Source organism: Puma concolor, chromosome A3 (assembly GCF_028749965.1).
Source record: "Puma concolor isolate L17-30 chromosome A3, mPumCon1.1.hap2, whole genome shotgun sequence".
Classification (NCBI taxonomy): domain Eukaryota; kingdom Metazoa; phylum Chordata; class Mammalia; order Carnivora; family Felidae; genus Puma; species Puma concolor.
This window is the reverse complement of record NC_141669.1, coordinates 37,092,482-37,104,361: the sequence shown is the minus strand read 5'-3', so window position 1 is coordinate 37,104,361 and position 11,880 is coordinate 37,092,482. Positions and strand designations below refer to the sequence as shown.

Sequence of the window (11,880 nt, the reverse complement as noted above, 5' to 3'; positions counted from 1 at the left end):
TGCATTTTCACAGCGTGGGGTCCATCAGGAATGAAAACCTTACCAATCACAGCCACAGCCCCTGGGGGTGCCGTGGGGGGATGTTGTCAGATGTCAATTTGGGCTGATTGTTTCTGAGGCCATGTGACTGCGATTGTCGTGTCCTGTGGTGCATTTTATAGACTGATGTCGTCTTTTGGAGATAAATGATTAGATCAATGGTTATAGATGAACGCAGTTCACAGCGTGCTAGAATCAAGGGAGGATTCCCACAAAGTTATCAGAAAAGGCTTTAGAAAGGACACGGGGTGGGGGTGCCTGGGTGGCTCAGTCGGTTAAGCATCCAACTCTTGATTTCGGCTCAGGTCATGGTCTCACGGTTCGTGAGTTCGAGCTGCTCGTCAGGCTCTGTGCCGACAGCCCAGAGCCTGGAACCTGCTTCGGATCCCGTCTGATTCTGTTGGATTCTGCTTCTCTCTTTCTGCCCCTCCCCTGCTCAAGCTCTCTCTCTCTCTCTCTCTCTCTCTCTCTCTCTCTCTCCCAAAAACAAATAAACACTTAAAAATTTAGAAGAAGAAGAAGAAGAAGAAGAAGAAGAAGAAGAAGAAGAAGAAGGGATACAGGGACCAGGGTGCTGAGCTGTGGCGCTCTTTGCTTGTGACCGCACCTCCTGTACCAGGAGACAAGGATCCTGATAGTCAGACCCCCAAGTCACTACTCAGATGCCTCTGGAGGCATCCCTGTAATGGGATCCCAAACAACAGCAGGCGGGTGTTTGACTTCAATACCTGAGCCTACAGGTAAAAACCTGGTGATTTCTGGCTTTCTTTACCAAATCCAGGAGATCTGCACCCACGATATCTTCACTCTTCCCCCTCCCCTTTGCCCCAGTATCAATCTGCTAAAGCTGCTTCGTAGCTGTGCACGGCCCCTGGCTCCTTCCATTTCTGCTGGGCCCTGTGGGTATCTGAGTTGTGGCCTTGCCCCATGGGACATTTTTTTTTTTTTTTAATGTTCATTTATTTTGGAGAGAGACAGAGACAGAGTGTGAGCAGGGAAGGAGCAGAGAGAGAACCCAAAGCAGGCTCCAGGCTCTGAGCTGTCAGCACAGAGCCTGACATGGGGCTCGAACTCATGCACCTCGAGATCATGACCTAATCCAAAGTCGGCTGCTCAACCGACTGAGCCACCCAGATGCCCCCCTCCCCTCACCATGGGACATTTAGATGAGAGGAAAACTCTTTCTAGCTTCACAGCACCTCTTTCTTTACTGTTGGTGTGGTCCTGAGCAAATCATCCTAGAGCCTCAGTTTTCTCATCTCTGTAATGGGATGACCTCAAAAGGTGGTTCTGGTGCGATGTAAGAAAGTCTTGGGAAAGAGCACAGCACCTGTGTAATTCTGTCCTCCCTCCCTGCTATCTGCATGTCCTTGGGGGCCACTGGTGTCCTCCAGGGGAAGACAACTGGGCATTCAGTGTGTGAACAGCCTGCCTACCATCTTCTCCCTAAACCGACTGATGCAGGGAGTGAGGACGGAATTACTCAGAAACAAGTGATTTCCCAGCTGTGGTCTCTGCTCTGATAACAAAGGACTCGGCCCAGATTGGAGGGGAGGCGGGAATTGTGTGCAGAAAGGCGGTCGGGACATCTTGAGTTTGTTTGTAACTAATCTCAAATAATTTAGATCTTTTTAATTTGCAGCAAATCCGATTCCCTCAACAACATCTGTGGTAAAATATTAGGAGCGTGTGTGGAGAGCAAGTGTGGAGGGTTTTTTCTTTTCCCCCCACCAAATCCAGAGTTACCCTCCAAATTGTAATCTTATCAGATTTAACTGGTTCCACGCAAACAGATCTATGTATATTTTCAGTAGTTTCAGCTGAAACCTGTTAAGAACAGATGTGCAAAGGGCTGCCCGGCACTGATCCATTTAAATGTATTTTTCCATGAACAGCCTTTTCTCTCTGCGCTTCCTCAGAGGAGGGGAAAACAAGAGAGTGGAACCGTCATTAAAGTGGATATTACACGCTTCTGAGTTCCCCGCAGCCAGTGTTTGCTGTTCGTTTCCAAACAGCAATTTGGCACACAAGGCTGTGAACACAGGGTGTGCATTTGACGGGCAGTGTTGGCTGCGAGACCATGTGGCTGAGAGGACCGGCCCGCAGCTTGCTCTAGCTGTCGCCTGGGGCCAGCCCTCCCCGCCGCGGGGCGACTCACAGCACACGCAAGTAAGTTACCCACCTCTTCGATCCTTCAGTTTTTTTCAGCTAAAAACAAAAAAAGGAGGGGGGTATTAAAAAACTCCTACAACTCAACGGCAACAAAATAATCCGATTTCAAAATAAGCAAAGGGAGGGGCGCCTGGGTGGCTCAGTCAGTTAAGCATCGGACTCCTGATTTCAGCTCAGGCCGTGACCTCCCAGTTCGTGAGTTCGAGCCCCGCGTCGGGCTCCGTGCTGACAGCTCAGAGCCGGGAGCCTGCTTCGGATTCTGTGTCTCCCTCTCTCTCGAACCCTCCCCCACTCATGCTCGGTCTCTCACTCAAAAATCAATAAACATTAAAAAATAAAGAAACAAATAAACTTAAAAAAAAACAAAAAAAACAAAAGATTTGGATAGATGTCTCTCCAAAGATGAGATACAAATGGCTAACAAGCATATGAAAACATAGTCAATATCACTAAGCCTTAGGGAAAAGCAAATGAAAACTACAAGAAGATATCACCTTATACCCACTCAGGGGGGCATATATGTATATATACATATCAACAGAAAATAACAAGTGTTGGTGAGGATGTAGAGAAATTGGAACCCTCCTAGATTGTGGGTGGGAAGGTGAAATGGTTCAGCTGCTGTAAAAAACAGCATGGAGGTTCCTCAAAAGATTAAAAATAGAACTATCATATGATCCAACAATTCCTCTTCTGGGTATATTGCCAAAAGGATTGAAAGCAAGCTCTCAAAGGGGTATTTGCACACTCGTGTTCACAGTAGTGTTATTCACAAGAGGCAAAAGGTGGAAACGCCCCAAGGGTCCTTCAACACGCGGCTGTATAAGCCAAAGGTGGTGTTTACATACAATGGAATATTATTCAGCCTAAAAAAGAAGGAAAATCTGTCACCTGCTACAAGATATATGAAACCTGAAGAAACGAGCGAGTCACAAAAGGGCAAATCCTATGTGATTCCATATACACGGGGTACCTAGAGTCATCAAAGTCACGGAGACAGAAAGTAGACCAGTGGTTGTCGGGAGCTGCACGGAGGGGAGAACGGGGAGTGACTGTTCAATGGGTTGAGTTTCCGTTTTGCAAGACGAATAAGATCTAAGATCTGTTGTAAAACAATGTTCATGTACTTACTAACGCTCCTGAACTAAACACAAAGTGATAAAGACGGTAAAAATGAAAACAAGGGGGAGAGGGTCTAATTCAGATGCTGATCTCGCAGATGGAGATCTGTGGGGATCCAAGGCAATAAACACACACGTAGCAGGACTTTGGGCCTGTTGGCTGTGGAGATTATATCTGTGACAGAACGAGATAAGATGGGTGATGCTTTCCCAGGTTTGAATTTCTGCTCTTAAGAACATTTTTCTCGGGGCACCCGGGTGGCTCAGTCGGTTGAGCGTCGGACTCCTGATTGGGGCTCGGGTCACGATCCCAGGGTCATGAGATCAAACCCCGTGTCGGGCTCTGCGCTGAGCATTCAGCCTGCTTGGGTTCTCCCTCCCGCCCCCCCGCCCCCGCTCCTCTCCCCCACCCACTAACACATTCTCTCTCTATCTCTCTAAACAACAACAACAACGGCAACAACAACCACTCTTCTCTCCACCTTCCCATTTCCCACCTGACAGAGTTCATCCAGCCTCCCAGGACTCCACCACAGCCTGCGGCCATCTCCAGAGGTGTCCCCACTGGGCACTGGGGCCTCTTTCTCAGCGTGTGCCTCTGGAGCAGAGCTCTGTTGCCGTGGCCTATGTTTCCCCTGTGGCTGGCACTGTGGGGGGGGGGGGGGGGAGGTGAAGGTGCATGTCCCAAGTTCATGGTCTCTGAGTAGCCACGGGGCTCCAGTTGCCTCCATTCTGCAGGTTTCCATTGCACTGACTTTGCCCCTGCACTGGGAGAAGGGAAGGCGGTCTTGGCATGGGGGGGGGGGGGCGGGTGTTATGGCAGATGAGACTCAGGGGTTCAGTGCCAGCTGGGAGAAGCAATATCATTTCTAGGTCCAGTTCTGCCACCTCTTTGCCCCCGTGTGTCACCAGTAAACGAAGGGCGAAGGCAAAGCTGGCTTCATAATCTTTCAAGATTCCAGATCTTTGGGGAGGCGGGGGGGGGGGGCGGGGGAGGCTCTGTCTTCCTGGAGTTCTCTCCAGCCTGATTGCCTCCACAAGGCACAGCATCTGGGAACCTCATCACGTCTGTGTTGCCTGGTATCTAATGGGACATTCTGGGTTGAGAGTTACCACAAGCCCCTTTGTGGTTTTGACACGAGTGGAGACCCCGTGGTGATGCATCCTGGGCTCTGATTGCAGTGTGATCTGCTGACCCCTGAGACAGAGCCCGGCCAGAGTGATCTTTGGCAAGGTGGGCATTTCTGTCACCTGACAGGAGGGGACCCCCTCTTGCAGAGCTTGCCTCACAGGAGCCGGAAGATGAGCAGCTGGCTTGGGAGGTGAGATCAGATTTTTTCAGGGCAAAGTAGAACCCCGTTTGTCTTAATGAGGAGGAAAGAACAAAATCAAAGCGTTCGTGAACACTTCAAAGGGGTTAAAGGACCACATTTGGTTCCCAATTAGTGTCCCTCCTGGCCAGGCAAGTGTCAGGTGGAGAATCCCATTGTCCTAATCAAGGGGGAAGGTGCCCGGGGCTTCTCTTATTGGCTGAGAATTGGTGGGGGCTGGGGGGCCCTGTTTCTGGGATCTCCAGCCCCATGCAGACCTCTGGTCTGTTTAGGAGACAGCTCTAATGAACCATACTTGCCTGTGAAGGACCGTGATCTTCTCCAAGCTTCTTCTATTTCCCTTCTATATTTCTTTCTCCTGATTATTTTCTTGCCTGCTATTTTTGTTGCATTTTTGTCTATCCAGAAGTTAAGACCCAAAGGCCTTGATTTCTATAACCAATTCTGTGCTTTACAGAAGCAAAAGTCAGTAGGTCCAAACTTGGCTCTTTTATTCATGTGACTCAAACTGGTTTGGGGCAACATCTCTGAGCGCAAGCCAGAAACTTCCATAAAGGGGGCTACTGCCTGGAAACCTGAGAACACTTGGCAAGTGAGCCCAGCCCGGAATGTTTTCAGACCAGCACTGCCCCTGACAAACAGAGACTGAGGCAAGACAGGTCAGGCCCCCCTGCTCTACCTCCGTCTTCTCCAGAATGCTTCTGGGTTCCCTTCTTTTACTCATGTTCCTACCCCCCAATCCACCAGTTTGTCAGAATCCACATTTCACATCCATCCACAGCCCTGATTTCCAAATCATTATAATCAATGATAACGATCAACTATCATAATCAATGATAATTAGCATTTATCAAGACAGTGGTTTCCCCAAAACGACTGCCAGCCCAGCCCGTGACCTTTCTTTTCAGTCACAGACAAAAGGGGATTTGTGTGTGTGCGCGCGTGCGTGTGCGTGTGTGTGCACACGCACGCACACGCGCGCACACACACATACACGGGCACTTGTGCGCACACCTGCCTAATGAACATACCCGTAATGAAAAACAGGATAGATTACAGAGAATGGCAACCTAATGGTTACAAAAAGGTATATGAGGCATAACCCATTAGTGAGCTACATTTTGTTCAAAACTGAGGTACTCAGGCAGAATAACACGCCTTTGTGCCGGAATGCACTCAGCTGTAGCAATGACTAATAATATAGCTGAGGACCTGTTCACATTTTTCCCCTTTTGTGCCTATTTTCATAAGTTAATAACTCAAGCATGAAATTATTTCAGGCTGAAGACTGGTGGTAAGAGCAGGGCAAATGTGTGGGAAACAACTTTTTGTTGTTGTTGTTACTTATTTTAGTTTGGCTGTTTTTAAGTTAGAGGAGTGGAGATGTCAACGTGCATTTTCTCCGGCAACGTGTTTTGGTTAAGCCCCCCAAAGCTGGGATTTCATTATATGAGACAAATGTTTAGTGACTGCAGATAGGAGTTAGTGTTCCTACAGGTATATGCTTCTGTTTGGTATAGGTTGGGGTTGCAGGTGGTTCCGGGGGAGGGGAGAGGGTTGGATGAAACGGACTCAGAACATTCTAAGTGCCATCATTCTGGACTCCCATGCCTTCAACTAGAAAACTCCTATCCCACCAGAAAGGTATTCAGCTTAGTGAGCAAACGGCTGGCTGTCTTACACAGCGGAGAGTGTGGGTAGGGGTGAAGCCTAGTGCTGAGTATCAGTAAATTCCTGGAGCAGTGTATAGAACAGAAATGTGATGAATAATATTAATGCCTCTCCTTAGAGTCTCAGGACTCTGGGGTTTACTGAGCATTTCCCTGTACACAGAACCAGAGGGTGTCCATCTGGAGGAAACCAGATTTCATACAAATCCTTTAAAAATGTTTCTTTCCTCTCCGTTTATCGGACCAAAGGACTTTGAAAGATACAGAAAAACAGAGGATGATCTATCAATCACCTGAGTACCCCCATCCCACAATTAACAAATGTTAATTCTGTTTTGTGACGATGGCTCCAACTTTTTTTTTTTTAAGTAAAATAACTGAATCATTACTGCTAAATTTGTACCTTTTCCTTGATCTCACAGATGGGCCAAGTAAGGAGCAGAAAGCAAAAGAACTCGGCTGAAGTGTGCAGCCTCCAGCAGCTCTCCCGTCCTTCATGAACTGGATCCGGAAAGGAGACTCTCAGGAGGGTAAGACTAGCATTATTGTCCCCCTGACAGATGACCAGGAAGGGGCCCCCAGTGGATGTGAATGACAGCCTCCCTGTTCTAGATCCTGTGCTGGGCTCAGGGGCCGGAACAAAAAACAAAGCCCAAAGCAGTCCAGATCCCAGCCTGAGAGAGGGGAGCCAAAAGCACCTGCATGAAGGAGAAGCGATCCCCTCCGGCCAGGGTCCGCTTCACCAGGCGTGTAATTCAGAGGCAAGTCAGCAAATACTTAGGGAGACATTCCATAGCACACATGTACTTCATAGGGTATATTTTAATCAGTAGCTCAATCATGGATCATTGCCAAAGAAAAGCAAAATACGCTGCCCTCCTGTGACACAATGTGATGATTTTAATTTTTACTAGTAGATTGCTACACACACACACACACACACACACACACACACACACGGGCGTCTGAACCTGTTGAGAGGTCTTTCTTTCTTTCTTTCTTTCTTTCTTTCTTTTTAAAGGTGCAATTGGACAGGGTTTCTGCGTATTATCTGCTTGTCTCGGAGCTTCTGGGGCTACCGCTCTGTGCGCTGCATGAGCTAAGCCCACCTTGCGGTTGCATCATCAGGTTCCGCAAAGCCACTTGCGCCAGGAGCCCCACAAGAGCTCGCTCAGGGTCCACCAGCTGGAATCTGAGCGAGAGCAGACTAAAAATACCCAGCTCTGCGGACTCACGCCCGGCTCCTGGGGGGCTTCCAGACTGACAGCTCCGTTTATACACCCACAATGGGTTAAAACAAAAAAGAAAAAAAGAAAAAAAAAAAAACCCAATCCGCACGTTTTCTTCGCGTTGATTGATTTGAGCTCAGCTCTAGAGAGTTTTGCTGGCCATTTTCAGAATGTTGAAACTCCCCAGAACTGTTTTAGGAAAAGTAAAAGGCGGCAAAGCGGAGAGAGCAGGCTGGCTTTGTCAGGGTCTGGGGCTCTCCGGCCACGGTCACTGCGAAAGCTGCGCCCAGTCTCGGAGCGGTCGGACCCTCACGGGACCGCACGCGGGTCCCTCTCCCACTCCAGCTCAGACGCTGCCTCCCTCCGCCCATCCCCAGAAGGCACGGGACTTTACAGTTCACACATTTAACGGAGAAAACCCCGGTCCGGAGCCCGGAGCCCGTGAAATGGAGCGCACAGCTCTGGGTGCGCAGCTCTCACAGTCCGGATGTGTGCAAACTGCTCCCCTGGGCGGTATTCAGGCCGATGCTTTGCGGGGAAGTACCTCCTCCTAGAGAGTGTCCTCTCCTCCCAGGCCTCTCGGGGAAAACTTACAAAGACAGAAAACCACAGGGTTCCTGGCACATGGGCTTTGGGTTTATCAGCTTAGAGCAGATTCTTCCTGGCCTGAGCCCGGGCCCTTCCTCTGACTGCAAAGGCAGAGAGACACAAGCAGACAGAAACGCACTCGCTCAGCAGCTGACTCACGCCCAGAGTTGTATTCAACCCTCAAAAAATTGTCTACAAGAGATTGCTGAGGGTCGTGGTGCCTTCTGTCTTGCTCTCTTTCTTTTTATCCTGCGCCGTGTCCCCTTTCAAGACACCTGAAATCAACCGAGAAGCAGACCAAAAGAGGGCTGGTGGGTTTTGAACACATGATACTAATTCACACTCTGGTGCCTCAAATAAACAAACAAACCAACAAAAAACCCAAAAAACCAGCAAGAGTGTTTCTAAGGTAGATCCACCCCAGTTCACTTGAAGGGGAAACCTCACTACTACAGAAGGTGACCTTGTGTGACATTGGAAAGCTGGCTTTACAGGGGCCCTGAGCAAAGCAAACTGGGCAGGGAAGAAATGAAGCCATGATTCCTTCAACGGGGTTTGGCAAGATTTGGTTAATGACAGCCCCATCATTTCTACAAACCCATTAGCAGTGTGTGAGAGTTCCAGTTCCTCCACATTCTCATAACGCCTATTATGGTCAGTCCTTTTTATTGTAGTCATCCTAATAGCTGCACAGTGATATCTCGTGATACTGATTTGCATCTCTCTAATGGCTAATAACGATGAGCACCTTTTCATTTACTTGTTTATGATTCATAGATTTTGGTGATATGTCTGTTGAAATATTTTGTCCGTTTTTTAATTGGGTTGCTTGATTTCTTATTATTGAGTTTTGGGAGTTCTTTATGTATAATGAATACAAGCCCTTTATTAAATATATGATTTGCACATGCTTGCTCCCCAATGGTAGCTTATCTTTTCATTTTTTTAACAATGACTTTTGTTTTTAATTTTGAAGGAGTCTAAAAAATCCATTTTGGGGCGCCTGGGTGGCTCGGTCGGTTGGGCGTCCGACTTCGGCTCAGGTCGTGATCTCGCGGTCCGTGAGTTCGAGCCCCGCGTCGGGCTCTGTGCTGACTGCTCAGAGCCTGGAGCCTGTTTCAGATTCTGTGTCTCCCTCTCTCTCTGCCCCTCCCCTGTTCATGCTCTGTCTCTCTCTGTCTAAAAAAAAAAAAAAAATCCATTTTTTTTTCTTTTATGTGTTATGTTTTGCTATATCTATGAAAATCTTTGCCTAGCCCAAGTCTCAAAGATTTTCTTCTATTTTCCTCTGGAAGCTGTGGGTATTTCAACCTATGATGACCCATTTTTTGAGTTAATATTTGTCGATGGTATGAGGTGTGGATTGAAGTTCATCTTTTTTGCCTCTGGATATCCCAGTGTTCCTCCAGCATTTGTTGAAAAGACTACCATTTCTCCCTCCCTGCCCTGTTTGCACTTTTGTCAAAAATCAGTTGTTCATGCACGAGTGGGTCTGTTTAGTCTTGATTCTGACGTTCCACTGACATTGGTACTTACGGTCACTCCACTGTCCTGATTATTGTCACTTTATAATAAGTCTTGAAATCACACAGTGTTAGTTCTCCAACTTTGTTCCTCCTTTGCAAAGTTGTTTTGACTATTCTAAGTCCTTTGCATTTCCGTATGAGTTTTAGAAGAAGTTTGTCAATTTCTACAAGTTTGCTGAGATTTTGCCCAGAATTGCATTGACTTTATAGATCAGTTTGGTGAAAATTTATACCATAAAAACATGGAGCCTTCTGACCCATGAACACAGTATCTCTCTACCTATTTCGGGTCTCTTTCATTTTTATCAGCAATGTTTTATAATTTTTAATGTGTAGGTCTTGTCCACCTTTTGTCATTTTCACTCTAATTTATACTTTTTGATGTTACTGTAAGTAGTACTTTTAAAATTTCAATTTCCAATGGTTCACCGCAAATATACAGAAATGCAAGTGATTTTTGTGAATTACTCCTGTATCCTGTATCTTTACTAAAGTCACTCTTTCAGTTCTAGTGGCTTTTTAGTTCTATGGGTTTTTCTACGTAGACTCTGTGTCACCTTCCAATAAAAACAGCTTTCCTTTTCTATTTCCAACATGGATCTCTGGATTTCTATTTCTTGCCATATTACACTAGATAGAATCTTCAGTACAATGTGGAATAGAATCTGTGGGAATTTCTGATCTCAGAAGGGAAAGTATTCAGTCTTTCATCATTAAGAATGATATTAACTATAGGGGCGCCTGTCTGGCTTACTCAGTAGAGCATCTGACTCTTGATCTCTGGATTGTGAGTTCAAGCCCCACGTTGGGCATGGAGCCCACTGAAAACAAACAAACAAAAGAATGATGTCAGTGGTAAGTTTTTAGTAAATGTCCTTTATCAGGTTGAGGAAGTCCCCATCTATTCTTCGTTTGCTAAGAGTTTTTATCAGGAATATTTGCTGGATTTTATCAAATCATTTTTTTTTGTATCGTGTGAGACATACCACAGTTTACTAGTGTCATCATTTTCCAAATTTGAGTGAAGTGGGGAACATTGACCTCTCTTTACGTCCCTTTACCATCTCTGTTAGTGATATAGCTCATTGTCTCAAATATTTCTTCTACATACTTTTAGAATCACATTAGACAGTGTTAGTTTTTGCCTCAATCATCAGTGTAATCTTGAAGACTCAAGAGGAAAATGAAAGTCTCTTGTAATGACCAATATTACCAATATTTTTGCTTATTATGTTCTTTCTTCCTTACTGATGTTCCAATAGTCTTTCTTTTATCGTTTCCCTTCTGTTGAGAAATATTCTTTTGTCCATTCTTTTTCCATATGTCTGCTGGTGACAAATATTCTTAGTTTTTCTGAGACCGCTTTGCTTTCCCTTTCATTCCGGAAGGATCTTTCCACTAGAAAGGACCTTTCAGCTGGAGATAGGATTTTGAGTTGGCCATTTTTTTCTTTCAACACTTCTTCGATACTCTGGCCTCTATGTTCTAGCAACAATTATCCATCAGTCAAAAATGTTTCCCCTTTAGGTGGAGTGTCATTTCTTTCTGTTTCCAATATATAGATACTTCTCTTTGTTTTTCAGAAGTTTGAGTGTGATGTGCCTTGATATGGATTTCTTTGGGTTTATCCTGTTTGAGATTCGCTTGGCTTCTTAAATCTGTGGCTTTGTGCTTTTTGCCAAATTCAGAAAGTTTTAAGCCATTACTTAACGAACACTTTTTCAGTTCTGCCCTCTTTTCTTCTCCTTCCAGAACTCCAATGTCACGGAAGTTAGATCTTTTGTTATAGCACCACATATCCCTGAGGCTCTGTTCCCTTTTTTCCAGCCCATTTTCTTCTCTCTGTTGTTCAGAATGGATATGTAACAATGTCCCGTCTTCCAGTTCGCTGTGTCCCCTCGGTTCCCCTGATGAGTGCCTCCCTTGACGCGGGTTTTATTGTTGTTGTTTTGGTTACTGTATTTTTCAGTTCTAAAACTTCCATTTGGTTCTTCTTTATATTTTGACTTTCTTGCTTGGGACTTCCTAATTTTTCATTTGTTTCAAGAGTACTTGTCATTGTTCTTGGAAGCATTTTTATGGTGGTTGCTTTAAAATGTCTGTCCGATCATTCTAACATCTCTGTCATCTTGGGATTAGCATTTACTGGTTGTTTTCTTTCAGTCTGAGATCATCCTGTTCTTGGTATGGTGCACGATTTTCTA

At 46.0% G+C, this 11,880-nt stretch overlaps 1 long non-coding RNA gene across 8 annotated transcripts in view; it reads left to right on the top strand.

Annotated features, from left to right (window-relative positions):
• Nucleotides 1-11,880, top strand: part of LOC147582371 (uncharacterized) — a 158,421-nt gene that overhangs the window by 112,385 nt on the left and 34,156 nt on the right. For all 8 annotated transcript variants that reach the window (XR_015249053.1, XR_015249049.1, XR_015249051.1 and 5 more), the window contains one exon: nt 6,756-6,863. This is a non-coding gene — a long non-coding RNA (uncharacterized LOC147582371). The remainder of the gene's footprint in view (nt 1-6,755; nt 6,864-11,880) is intronic.